Raw genomic sequence first — 14,974 nt, 5'->3', positions numbered from 1 at the left:
TAAAAAAATAGTTGTTCTATTCTATCACGCAATAATTTGCTAAACAAATTAGCTGCATCAGGCATATGCGGCCATCAGAGTCAAATCGAGTACTGTAAAGAAATTAAAAAAAATGTATTGTTCTTGTCGTTTAAATGCATGTATATATTGTTGCAAGTTTATTACTTTTGGTTTTGATAAAACTGATTTTCTTCTCGCTCGTTCGGATCTGTAGGTTCCAGATTACGTTGTTTTCTACCTTTTGTAGCCCAATTTTGGTTCACCGCTGTTATTTGAAAAGTTTCTCCTTGTCTTAGGATGTGTCTTGTGATTAGTCTGTCCCATGTTAGGAACCTGTAATTCCATGGTTGTCGTTTGTTTCTATGTTTTCGTTCATTATTTTGAACACTTATTAAGCCGTTAGTTTTCTTGTTTGAATTGTGTTACATTAACTTTGTTTTTTTGGGTCCTTTTATAGGTGAATTTACGGTATGGGCTTTACTCATTGTTAAAGGCCGTAAGGTGTTGTCAATTTCTGTTTCATTTGGTCTCTTGTGAAGAGTTGTCTCACTTCAACCATACCACATTTTCTTTTAAATATATATTACACTGAACTATATTAAATGATTATCAATTCCAAAATTCATGCACCCAAACAATTTTTAAATTCAATAAACATGTTTAAATTTAGATTTTAAAACTACATTTGCAACCATATGTTTCTGAATCAGACTTGAGTTATCATTTCAAATAAAATGATTGAATTCATTTACACCATCGTATTTTAAAACAAAATTAACAAATTAATAATAAATTCAACACATTCAACTCCAACATTAAAATTTAAACTAGCGATAACTTTGTTTCCTTTTAACATATCTATTATCATGAAGATAATTTATACATAAATGTTTATGGGCCAGCTTAAGCATGCCTCCGGGTACGGAAGTTTCTCGCTGCATTGAAGACCATTGGTGGGGTTCGGCTATTGTCTGCTCTGTGGTCGGGTTGTTGTCTCTGTGACACAATCCCCATTTCCGTTTTCAACTTTAAACTTACCTATAGGTAATGTCTTCAGTTTATATGCTGAAAAAAGATCTGTTTTGCCTCCACATCTGTCGAATTTGTCATCATAACATTGTATATCGCAGTCGTCAGTAGATATCTTATGTACTTCTTTCAGACCATTCCATAATTCAAGTGTTTTCGCACGCAAACAATAGCAAGTTTCATTCTATTTGAAATCAAATAACATACATTATCGCTATTTAACGAAATTTTCTTTTGATCTAACTGACTGATTATTTTCATTCACAGCACAATAGACTGATATGACAAATTATCGCTCGGCGCAAATGGCCGTTGACCATGAAATTAACAACGTCGTCATAGGTAAAATAACGATAAACAGATTATCATTGGTCATCTCTCAACTACCGGCTCATGAGAAAAAATCAATCTCTTTGAGTAGATCAACGAGGATATATAGATATGACAACATTAAGATGACAATTATAATGACATCTTGATTTTGATTTTATACGAGTCAAACGAGTTTAATTTCAATCATAAATTAAATGACCGCTATAAAATATCTAGGTCACTGACGGCTACAGTCACATCAACGAATTTAAACATCAATAAATCGTATGCAAGTGGAACAGTGCTTGCTACAAAACCTGCACTGTTCGAGAATAGAGTGCACTTTTAGTTCGATGTTCAAATGTCTTTTCACCGTCGTTTTTTATAACACGGTAGGTTTGTCTGTGTTCGATCAAATTTTTCAATCAACCGTAGCCAGTTTCTTTTGTTAATGATCAGTTATAGTGCACGAAAGCTATATTCTTTGTATTTCTTGACAATAAACCAATGTCGAATGCTTAAATTAAAAGAGACACCTATATGCGCTCGGAGAAATATAAATAGTAATACCCGACGAAAGCTTTTTTATTTGCATGTCAAGTACCATCTGATAATACTTTAGCTACATGTACTTCAACCATGTTATTTAGATATATGCTGTTGATATATATGCCACCAACGGTGATAAAAAGATGTATATTCGTATTTAATCAAACGATCAACCTAAAAGTATTTGTCACATCTTGACGTATGGGAGTTGTTGATAAAAAAAAAACATATGAGTTTAATTGATTTGCAAACAAACAGTCAGTTTTTGAACGGATATCGCTTGCTGGTATGCCTTTGTTTGTGTTTATATACATGAATAAGCAGAACCACCTGTTACTGCTTAATCACGATAAGCGTTTGTGATGCATGCAGTATTGTAAGTATTGTTTTTTACTAACAAAGGGTTAAAACGTTGAATTTCCCCTCATCAACTCAGTAGTAAGTGCTTGTATATAAACATGAACACATCCTATCGGTTTTACAGATTTAAATTTACCCGTCTTTAAAAAGTATGGACAAACAAATGTTCCCACTCACTTTTGTTAAGTTGAGTTTAGATGAGTTTGTTCGTGTCCCTTATGATCATACACCTTATTTTCGATTCGAAGAATTTCAAAAAGTAAGAATGAAATTTAGTCCTGATTGTGTATAATGAAATAAATGGACCCAACGCATGACATTTGGAAAGTGTTTATTTCATTTACAAGCACTATTTTAATAAAGCTACAGTCCCCGATTGTGTTATCAACTGGGTTAGCAGTGCTGCGGAACAAACTTGATATATAACCTTTACTTATTAAAGTATTCAAAACGAACGGAATTATGAATAAAAAAGGTCCAAACTTACTCGGAGCAATATATTATAGATGAATTTGGTTATCCTGTTTATTTCGTTATTGTTCATATAGTCTTTACAGTATTTGCCACCTTATGCGTCTCTGTGCGCCATAAATTTGACGACGAATGATCTGCGACGTGACCTTAACTGGTCTTTGAATGATTGGTGTTTGTTTTAATATACCTTATATATACATGTCCTATATGGCAAATTTAATTACAGAGGTACTGTGCTAAGCATCGGCGATCGACCACCAAATAAATATTTATTCATCGGACTGATGTATGTATATTTAAATTTCATTCTTAAAACAAACTCTGTAATATTGAATTGTGATACGCACGTACCTCGCCGACGTAATCTTTATCAATAATTTGAATGCTACTTAGTCGCAATTACAAATAAAGACAAACGTAATTTAACGTTCCATTAATAACTGATTATTGATTTTAATAACATTATTGTTTTTTTTTTCTCGGCTACCTGTATAACATAATTGTAGCGGAATGCGACATTCATAATGTATCTAATTGTCAAATGTGAAATTAAATTATTTGAAACACATTGTTCTTCGTATCTTAATTTTCAATATCTGTTCTTATGTAATTGTGACCATTCATTAGATAAATCTGTTTTCCTATGATTACAAAGGATCTGTTTGATATATATTAGTATATACAATTTAAGATATGATTTCACACATATGTTTCAAGTAAAAACAAAACCCTAGTTTAAATACCTGTAGTAAAATGAAATCGTTGTTCTTTAATTTTCCATGTTGTTGACAAAACAGAGAACATTTTTCAACCCCGTTATGAGATAGATTTTTCTGATGTTCTAATACATTGGCTGTACTATGCACGTCTCGTATCGCCAAACACTCTATGGAAAAAAATGATAACACAATTAAGAAAACAATTTAAACATAAATGAATGATATTTGCAAATTAAAAAAAAATACTTTTTCTATAATTATTACCTGCATACGTCATTGTGTTATTATTAAATACACATATGACCCTTATATCTATTTAGTCAAACGACCTGATACTGCCCATAATGCATCAACAATAAATGGCAAATGCAGCACACAGAAATAAACAACTGTAGGGTATGTTCGTAGGTATAGGAAGATGTGGTATGAGTGCCAATGAGACAACTCTCCATCAAAATAATAATTCATAAAAGTAAACAATTATAGGTCAAGGTACGACCTTCAACACGGAGCTTTGGCTCACACCGAACAACAAGCTATAAAGGGCCCCAAAATAACAATTGTAAAACCATTCAAACGGGAAAACCAACGGTCTAATCTATGTAACAAACGAGAAACGAGAAACATGTATAAATTATATAAACAAACAACAAATACTGTACATCATATTCCTGACTTAGGACAGGTGCAAACATCTGTAGCGGAATTAAACGTTTTAATGGTACCAAACCTTCTCCCTTTTGCTGAGCCAATAGTATAACATCACAACACAGAAAAACACACGATCAAATATCAATTGGAAGGCTTAACTGAATCAAAAAACGTTAAACGAATACATTTGAGATGCGATACCTGAATGCATATACACAGTAAATACAGTTATTAGGGATGAATATCTAAGGTGAAAAGTAAATAAACAAGTTTAAAAAAAGCTATGGTAAGAAATCACAGTGAAATGTTTAACAATTTATACAAAATTAGGATTAAAATTGCCTTTCTAATTATACAACATGTCCAACAATACTGATGAAATTTGTTAGCCTTGTTTTTAACATAGATTAGAGAAGACCTGGGATGTTTTCGAATGCTTTACCCTGGTCCATACTACGGTCTATAAAAAATGAAGGGATGATAATTTGGACTGCCTTTGGAAAAGAAGAATGGTGGATAGAGTATGTGGAAAAAACACGTAGCGGATTAATCTGCTACGTCAAACTAACACCCATCCTCTTGACATACGATGAACTGCTACACAGTAAAAAGCTAAGATGACCATAATTATATTTGTTGTATGTTTCTAAGTTCTAATATAAATGTTGAGGATCGGCATAAAGCCCACAAAATTAAATATATCCAATTCCTAAAAGGAAATAAAGCCTTGAATGATGGAGTTATAGCCTTTTATAAAAAAAATAGTTTTAGACATTTCATAACAGCAAACATCAAATAATATCCTTAATTGATTCGTACGACAATTTCACAACTGTTGCAAGACACTCGTAATACAGTCGCACGATTGTTTCACGAATATGGCAAATGACAAATGGCAAATGGCACGCAATAAATGGGACCTTCTGTACGTACTAGTAGTTCGGAGTCAAACGCAAGAGTGACCCACGACTGTTGTGTGACAGTCGTACAATGTACGAGAGTAACACGACAGTATCACGACAGTAACAAGCGTATCCTACGACACGAAACCCGGAAAAATATCCCCAAAACAACTCACGACTGATGTACGACTGTCGCATGACTGTTGCACGACCGACTTGCGACATACCCACGACAGTACAATAACAATTTTTTTTCTGTCGTATACCCATCATGGAACCATCGTGTACATGTCGTAGCTGATGTGACCAATCATAATAATTTTTTTTGTCATTTTGTACGACAAAGCCACGACAACTACTATATAGATCTTCCACGTCAAATAATCGTAAGATCTGTTGTGACCGTGGCTTAAGGAACAAAAGTGAAAAAGATTAAACAATGAGGACAAAATATGTTAAGGATTGAAAATGCGAATCTACAGAACATTGTTGTTTTTTCTTCTGAAAATTATTAATAGGACAGTTGCGTTATTGTCTCCATGATAATTCAGCAATTGTTAAACAGAAATTGTCTTATTGATATTATTAACGGTGTGTTGATCTTTGTATCCTCTGTTATAGTACCGACATAAAAAGGTATTACTTTAATCATTTATAAAAAAAAAATAGAGAGTTATAACCACTTGTTCTGTTGAGATTATACCTGATGATATGGACATCAGTCACGCGTGTACAGACTTTATCCAAACCGCAACAGATCACATGCTTTTTTTAAAGTAACAATAAAATTAAGCGTATAATTATGATTAAAAATGGAATAACAAACAAAAACAACGTATCTTGCATGTTAAAAGTATTGTAATTGAAGAAAAAAACATAAATTGTAAAAAATCCAATACGCTTATTATTCAATCTTTGTTACCGTAATATTCCATCACAGGGGATCGCACTACATAACCATCTATCCAAAGAAAAGGAGGTTTCTTTTTTACATTAGGTAGCAGTTTATTGGCATTGATAGTCTGACATGAATCTGAACAACATGAATTGAACATCTTCTTTCCAGACAATGTCCAGCCATATACACAGTTACCTGAATCCCTAGCCCATGTATGGTTGACTTCACTCACATTAAAATCTGAAAGGTAAGTAACAAATGATAATAAATATATGTAACTATCATCAAATCTTGTCATCTCCTGTATAATTTTCATCACAAATTCACACGAAAGCAATCGTCCAACTTTGTTCTTAACACTAGTACGTTTTCGCTAGGAGTAGTGTGCATGTTATAATATTTTGTATAACCAATGTTGACTGTTGTATATCAAAATAGTTCCTTACTCTTTGTCCTTGTTCATTATTTCGCCGAATGCGACTTATGTATTATTGTGTTTCTTATGGCTGTTAGTATTTCAGCAAGAGTTACTAATATCTGTTAGCCCAAGATGAAGGGAGGTAATATGTACACATAGGGATTATTGATTGCACTTTTTGATTGCATGAAATAAACTGAATTCATACAGTTTAATGTATAAAGTAAATTATGAATCACCTAATCATTTAAATAACAAGAAAAAGGTACAATTCGGTTACTACAGTTACATACAATAAAGACTTATTTACATAAAATGCATAAATAGTTAGGAATACCTGTTGTATAAGGAGTTGATTGTAATGTCGTATGTTGAGTCAATAGACCGTTTAGATCTTCTGTTGTATCTAGATAAACAAAACAAAACATTTTGTTATGTATGGTGCGATAACAATATGACTCGCATAAAAACGAATAGTCAATCTAACGTAACTGTTATTGATAAAGCTAACAGGTTAAAAGCGCTTCGGATGCACGAAACTATTAAACGTGTTGTTGTTTTCAATTTTTTTACATCACTGGGTCGTTACATCTGCTGGTGGACTATCAGTCCCCAAAAATATCATCAGCTCAGTAGTCAGTACCATATTAATTTGAGAGGTTTGTTCAACTGTGTGAGGGTCCCATATTGAACATGAATATTCCAGTTTAGGACGGACTAGTTTTGATATTCTGATATGATGCTTTCAAGTTTCTTTTAAAAAATGCCCAAATATTTGTTGCCATTAGCTATGATGTTGTCTAAAAGTTTTGATTATTTTTGGTTTGTTTGTAGTGTAATGCCCAGATATGTAAATGAAGAGACCAGTTCAAGTTTGTGATTATGGAAGATATAGTCATGTTTAAAGGGGTTTTCCTTTTGTGAGACTGTAAGGACTGTGCATTTGTCTGGATGTAAAGCCATCAACCAGTCTTGCTCCCACCTAGCAGCTGCATTTAAATCTAACTGTAGTGCATCATATTCCCTTTAATTTGAGGTTTTGTAGATAATACTGTCATCGGCAAACAATCTGAGTTTACTGTATGATAGGTATCTTTGTAGGTCATTGATGTATACCATGAATAAAACTAAGCCCAGAACTGTGTCTTGAGGGACACCTGAACTGACTGGAGCCAGGTCAGATGACTTCATCCAGGACAACTGTTTGTGTTCAGTCACTTGAGAAGGCAGAGACCCAGTTTAAAGTTTCATTTTGGATACCGTAATGGTTTAATGTGTAGAGTAATCTTTTATGAGGGACTTTGTCAAAGGTTTTTGCGAAGACCATTATAAAAGGTCCATGACAAAATGATAAAAAGAAATGCACGCAAAAATTTCAGAATTTACAATGTTTGAAGGATAATATTTGGAAAATATGATATATTTTGATTTTCGAATTCTAAAAACTGGAAATCTGTTTACAAGGAATGCCAGTTTTTTGTTGATGACGGTCGATATATTTCTCCGGATTCAACCGGATTCCAGTTTCATTAAAAATCCGACGGAAATATATAGGAAAGAATGATAAAGTCGCGTAAGGCACCAACAAACAAACAATTTAAAAAGCATGGCCTTATCATACTTTCTCATTAAATATTCACACTTTCATTTAGTTAAGAGTTAATTAGTTCACAAATTGTTGTCAATAAAATGAAATTGTATATGACAGTCATACAAGTTTAGCTAGCTAGAAAACCATGTTTGATTCCCCATTTTCGTCATAGGAACATGTATGTACCAATTCAGGAATATGACAGTTCTATTCTATTCGTTTGATTTGTTTGAGCTTTTGATTTTAGTATTCGGTTTTTTGTTAAATTATTTCTTTTAAGCTAAGAAAATGCAGTAGCATTATGAATGAAAAAAAAATAGTTTTACAAATGTTGTGAATGTATTTTATCTGAAAAACAGTTGTTTTTACCAAAATGCATAAGTTTACATTCTTACATGTTGCCATGTTTATTTTGTTTTCTTTTACAGTGAATCGGACACCGCACGACGTTTAAGAAATACACATTAAAAAACTTTAAAAACTTACATGCAGACCGATATGTTTGAGAAAAAAAATTTCCTAATACATATATGTGTATGAAACAATTCATCAATCTAATTCCATTTACACTTATACACATATTTGAGTAGTGATTAAATGAAAGATTTTGTTTTAAAGAGAATGAGGAAATACAGCAGAAGGGTGTTTTTGAGGTATTTGTTTTTCGTGAGATTTCACTTGCCGTTCGGTATAATTTTGAAATCTATTATTTTTTCAGAATAGGACAAACACTTTTGTCTATGCTTTTGGTTATAATAGAATAAAGAATCACTACTATTCGAGAGAAAAAAAACAAAAAAAACTTTGCCCTCTATGTTTTCAACAGCAACACACAAAAAATAACAAACGACTTCCAAGTTGTTTTTCTTTTATGCAATTATTATCATAGAGAGCTTGGGAATCATTAAGTATGGAGGTTTTTTTTTTTACGGTGTCATGGGTGGGACTGGTATCCTCGAAACATGAGCTTTCACCCCTGTTCCGAGACTGGTACTATTTTCATGGAATTGTAATATAGAGTGCACTGACGACGCAGGGGTCGATCCTGCAATTTTCAAAAGGGGATTCAAATCCAAATTGGGGAGGGGGGGGCATCCGACCTATCACTATTCAAAAGCATTGATCGGCACAAAAAGGGGTATTCCAACCCCAGAACAGCCCACAATCTCTCACTGCGACGTTGCATTGTTCATTTCAACACAAAGTTTATACGCGAATCTATTCAATCGATTGTTATGGATAAAAAATGCAAAAGTGTAGCCAGCGAGTAGAAAAAGTTAAAAATAAATTATCTATTTAAGTCGACAAGGCAACAGTTGAGGATACAATGTTGTAATCGTGCATAACAAAAACGACACCAACATTACTATTTCAAATGAAACAGTTTGTAGAGCATCCTTTGAACAATATTTTTGCTGGTTTTCGTATACTAACCAATTCATTAAAAGTACCCTGTTGCGCGGGGACAGTCTATTGCTCCTGATGATAATATGTATCTCAAGGATTTGTATAGTCTTGTATGTATCATATATCTATCAATACATTCGGTCCTTATAAATCCTTGTCTTCAAATATTCGGATTTGTGCGATCCTGATGGTAAATGCAGAAAAGCGCCTCGGACACATACAATTTTAACGTGTTGCTTACATCTTTTTTTTTCTTTTTGATAGAAGAAACCATTTGCCTTTTTGTATCTGTATTGTTGGTTTGTTTTTTTATTTTGAGATGAACCCTTGTTTTTGTCACACGATCAAAGAACTTCATTAAAGACCGTGTTATAAGTCTGCTTTCTGTAGTAGCTAAGTGTTATAGTTCGGTTTTAAACATCAGATTGCAAATTTTTTTTAGAAGAAAATGATTTAATTGTTGACGATCAGAACGGATTTCGAAAAGATAGATCATGATTGGACCATGTCTTTACATTAAACAGTATGATTCAAAATCAGAAATCAACCTTTGTAACTTTCGTTGATTTGCAGAAAGCATTTGACTTCGTTGATTGCAACTTACTGCAGTACAAACTTAGATTGAATGGAATAGATGGTTACATGTACAATGCTTTATCCAGTTTATATGTTAACACTGAGTCTTGTGTGCGTATAAACGGATTCCAGACGAACTGGTTCCCTTGTGTAAATGGTGTCCGACAGGGAGGCAACCTTTCGTCGACGCTTTATTAATTATTTCGATCTTTATTAATGACTTAGCTGTTGAGATTAAAAATTTGAACATGGGTATCCCGGTAGAAAATGAAAAAAATCAGTATACTGTTGTACGCCGATGATATTGCTTTAGTGAATGAAAACGAACGCGATATGCAAGTTGTTCTTGACTTGACTAAGAAATGGTGTGAGAAATGGAGATTAAACGTAAATAGTGCAAAATCAAGTGTTATGCACTTCCGGAAAGGTCGAATTCCACGGACCAGTTCAACATTCAAAATTGGAAATGAACAACTACAAATCGTTGAGCAATACAAGTACCTTAGCGTTGTTTTTAGCGAAAACCTTACATATACTGCTGCAGCGGATGAATTTGCAAAAGCCTGTGGTAAAATACTTGGTGCTGCTATTTCTAAAGTTCATTCATACAAAAAAAATGGATTTAAAATCTTTGAAACTGTATTTAACTTCTGTTTCAGCCCTGTTTAAGATTATTGCTCTGGTGTTTGGGGCTACAATACTTATCATGGCATTGATATGTCACAAAACAGAGCAGTACGTTATTTCTGTGGTTTACATCGGTTTGCAACCACTATAGCATTAAATAGTGAACTTGGCTGGTTGCCACGAACGCAGAGACATTGGTTAAATATGGTACGCCTTTGGAATCGTCTCATTCTTATGGACGACGAGAGACTCACGAAAAAAGATTTCGAGTGGGAGTATAAGAATAATGGATTATGGTGCACACAAGTTATGGACATCTTTGATAAACTTGGTTGAAGTAACCTCTATGTCACAAAACAAACAGTGGACATACAAGAAGCTAAAGAAAAACTTTTATGTTATACTGAAAGTGAATGGAAATACAAATCTGCTCTATCACCGAAACTACGAACATTTGTGCTCTTCAAAGAAAATTAAGAACTAGAACAGTATATCACACCAAATCTGTCTAAACAAGAACGATCGGCTTTTTCCAAATTAAGATGTCGGATTCTTCCTTTACGCATAGAGACAGGAAGGTTCCGTAATGAAGCTCTACCAGACCGAATATATGTTCTGTGTAAAAAGCAAGAGGTCGAAGATGAAAAACATTTTATGTTAAACTGTCCATGCTATGACAAACTTAGACAAAGGTTTCTACCTATGGCCGCATTCGACAATTTTAGTGACAATAGCGAAAAACTTATACATTTATTGAAATACTATAAAATTCAAACTGCAATATTTGTAAATTCAGCTTTCATTCATAGAAAAAAACAACTTTACGTCTAATTCTGTATTTTTATTTTGTAAACCTTTACGTTTTTCGGATATGATTTAATATTGCTAAAGTGACATATAGGTCCAATGGGCCGGGTGTAAATATCAAATTGCTATGTATATAATTGTATAAATGTATGTTGTGATACACATGTCACTATAATAAATAATTACTTACTTATTACTTACTGTAATCGTAAGTCTAAAGTGTAATCCTAGGTATAAACCTAGTTTCCGCAAGTGTCTAATATTCACTTACATACTGAGAGTGAGTTATAAGTATGAACCCCTCTGGTTTTAGGGTATGTTTGTCTCCATTCATATCTTACAACGATAACAAATATTCCTATGGGAGTTCAGTTATATTTTGTCTGTTATCAGACCATACTATTTGCATGATACCGCACAGGGCTCTGTGCATTGATTATACGTATAACGCCCATTCGGCAATCCTCGGTAGAATCCGCTCGGCCGAGTTGAGACGAATGGTATAACGCCAACAATCAAACAATTCCAATATTTGATTAATACAAATGTTGTGCAATATTGAAGGCCGCAATGTAACTTATAGTAGCTTATATCCAAGCAAATTAGTCTCTTTTGTTAAATACGGTAGTACCTGCATGTTCATATACTTTTCGGCAACCGCTGTCTACTTCATTTGTTATTACAATGATACATATATATGTCATATTCTTATTTAGTTGAAAACAATATACGTGTGTTTTTTAGTTATCTTCTTAATCTGTCCTACCTGTTACTGAATACATAAATCCAAACAGAAAACAAATATGAAGAAACATAGTGGCCAAATATTTTGCATTCAATATGGATGTCAAAATAGAAAATAAAATACACGGAAATATATACACAATGTGGTTTTTATTTAATTTAACATCCGCTCTTAAAGTTCATGAAGACTTGAGAATAACAAACAAAACAACAATTGTTCAAGCACTTAAAGATAACTATTGGTAGAAAAACTGTAAATTTACCAATCAACACACTAAACGCACTTATTTGTATAAACACGTTAGTCCTAATACTTGTATAGTTTTTACTCTCAAAGAATGGTGAGATTTTGTAATACTTTTATATGTCAAACAATTTCGTTTTTAGTTTCCGATTTATAAAAAATCGACGATGTTTAAGTAGTTCTACTGAGTTTATAACATAAATGTGCAGCCATGTTTGATCTGAATGGAAACATTTAATTTGATGCCTCGAGTATAGATAGTTCCATTCTCTCTTCAACTCTCAGGCATAGCATTTGTGACTATACTTGACCTTTCATCTTTTCAATATCTTTACGTATCTAATTTTAAGGAAAATTGATAGGAATTATCCACTTAGAAAACAATAATATTCTGTTTAAACATTATAACTAAACACCCATTTTAGTTCATCTTTGTGGTTTCTGTATCAAATTATATTGTATTATTTATTTTTAATACCGATTTTCCTCCAAACAGTTCCTCAGTTATGTACTAATAAGGGTGGTAGTCATCCTTCTATTTGTTATTGTTTTGTACCGCACATGTAAATTGTACTTATCCCTTGCATTGTTTTCAGTTAAACTGCATGTATACTTCATTTGAATGTGATATTTTCAAGTATCAAATCACCATTTTTTTACAACAGTTTAAAATTTTCCTTGTGAATTCAAAAACATTTATTCCTAATGTTTTTGTAAGAAAACACAAAATGGTACTATTAAAGACACGTGTAAGGTAAGTATGGACGAGATTCCCTGTCGTACTGCATCATGATGCTAATACTTTTTCATTCATATATGTGTTCATGGTTTTTTATTTTAATATAGAAATAGAATGGAAATTGAAAAAGTGTCAAAGAGACAACAACAGCTGAAAGCCATCAAAGAGTCTTCTATACAGCGAGAAACTCCCAACCCCAAGGCGTACTTCAGTTGGCCCTTAAACAAATGTATACAACTTCACTGATAATAGACATCATTTAGTTATAATCCTGTAAGACAAACATTGTACTGTCTTTGAATTCAAATCTAAGTTTAATGATAAGTTCATCCTGGCCGTGGAAACCAGCAGAACACCACCTACTAATTACGGATTTGTTCTTTATTAATATTCTTTAAAATACAACGCATATGCTTCAATCATTTATTTATTCGCTTTTGTTTTAACATAAAATACTGGTAAATTCAATATATAACTGTAAGCATAATCTTTGACTAAACGATAGATATGTTCTTAAAGAGCAGCCTTTTGTTCATACATATTTAGATTGTCAAGCACTTAAAGCAAAACAGCCTCCCAACAAAACCAAAGAACCCTTAGATTACGAAGTATAAGAACATTGAGGACAAAAATGAGGTATCATGACTTATTTACAGATTCTACTTTTTCCCTTGTTTGGTCATGGATATACAAAAGTACTGGCTAATGCTATTAATAGAAATTTGGCATATATTTCTGAAACATAGTAGAGATATAACACATATTATTTTGTTTTCTGAAGTTGAGATGTCTCCAGAGAATAATTGTCTAACTTAAAATACCATGGGACAAGTTAATATAGAATATTATCGCACCGCCGATAAATTATCACGTTGTAATTGGTTTAACGACGTCAAGTGGTATTCCCCTATGGATCTGTAGGGGGTTGATAAATTTCATAGAAGTTTCATGACGTCACGTCTACTGTTAAGGGGGTGACGTCATCTATTCATATTGTCGAGAAAATATATATTACTAGTGAGGAAAAATATTTTTCTCACACCACTTAAGAAACGTAAAAATACCACACAAATTAGAGAAATACAATTGTATCATGACCTCAAGTACATATTTATCTCATTTATTCAAAACGTCCAAATCACTAAAAGACTGCATATGGAAAAATCAAAGGTACTGTATTTAAATTTTTTGCACCACGTGACTTTGTCCCTTTTGATCAAATTACCTCCCTTAGCTTAAGATTGAAAATATAATTTATTTTAGATTTGCGGATAAACACGTCCTTTTCCGTCATGTTTCTAAAACTAATATATCTTTAAAAACTTCCTTTGGCGGATATATACAAAAATGCTGTGTTATTCTAAGGGAAAATGCTTAAATTTGGACTTTTTACGAAATGGGAAGGTTGAAATCATCATGTTTTTAAAAGACTTTAGCCGAAAACTAAAGAAAACAGGTAAGTTTAAAGTTATTTAACTGTTAAATTCTACCTACAAGGCGTTTCCCTATATGCGAACAAATCATGAACAATATCTTCTTGCATATGTATTTCTGCTTTGAATCTATCTTGATATGTTACGATTTTCCGTCATTTTATATGATCTTATATAGCAATCATACTATGACCATGATGACTACGCTTCCGATTTTTAAACTGAAAAAGCCAAAAGATTTCAGAGTAGACAATGTTCATTTGTACACGGACAGAGGCCTAAAAACATGTACAATTCACCTATATATGCAAACAAATTGTTCATTCGAGATAGGTATTAACATATTGGCATTTTTATTTAAGGGGCTTATATAATCCTATCGTAATGGCTGCCGTCATGATAAGGCAAAATTGCCGCTATGCAAATTAGCAAATTACCCCAACATTTGCCATATGGACACGATGATAGGTCTACAATATCTTGCATTATGTCAA

The sequence above is a fragment of the Mytilus galloprovincialis genome, chromosome 9 (genome assembly GCF_965363235.1).
Source record: "Mytilus galloprovincialis chromosome 9, xbMytGall1.hap1.1, whole genome shotgun sequence".
Taxonomy (NCBI): domain Eukaryota; kingdom Metazoa; phylum Mollusca; class Bivalvia; order Mytilida; family Mytilidae; genus Mytilus; species Mytilus galloprovincialis.
This window is presented reverse-complemented; position numbering follows the sequence as displayed.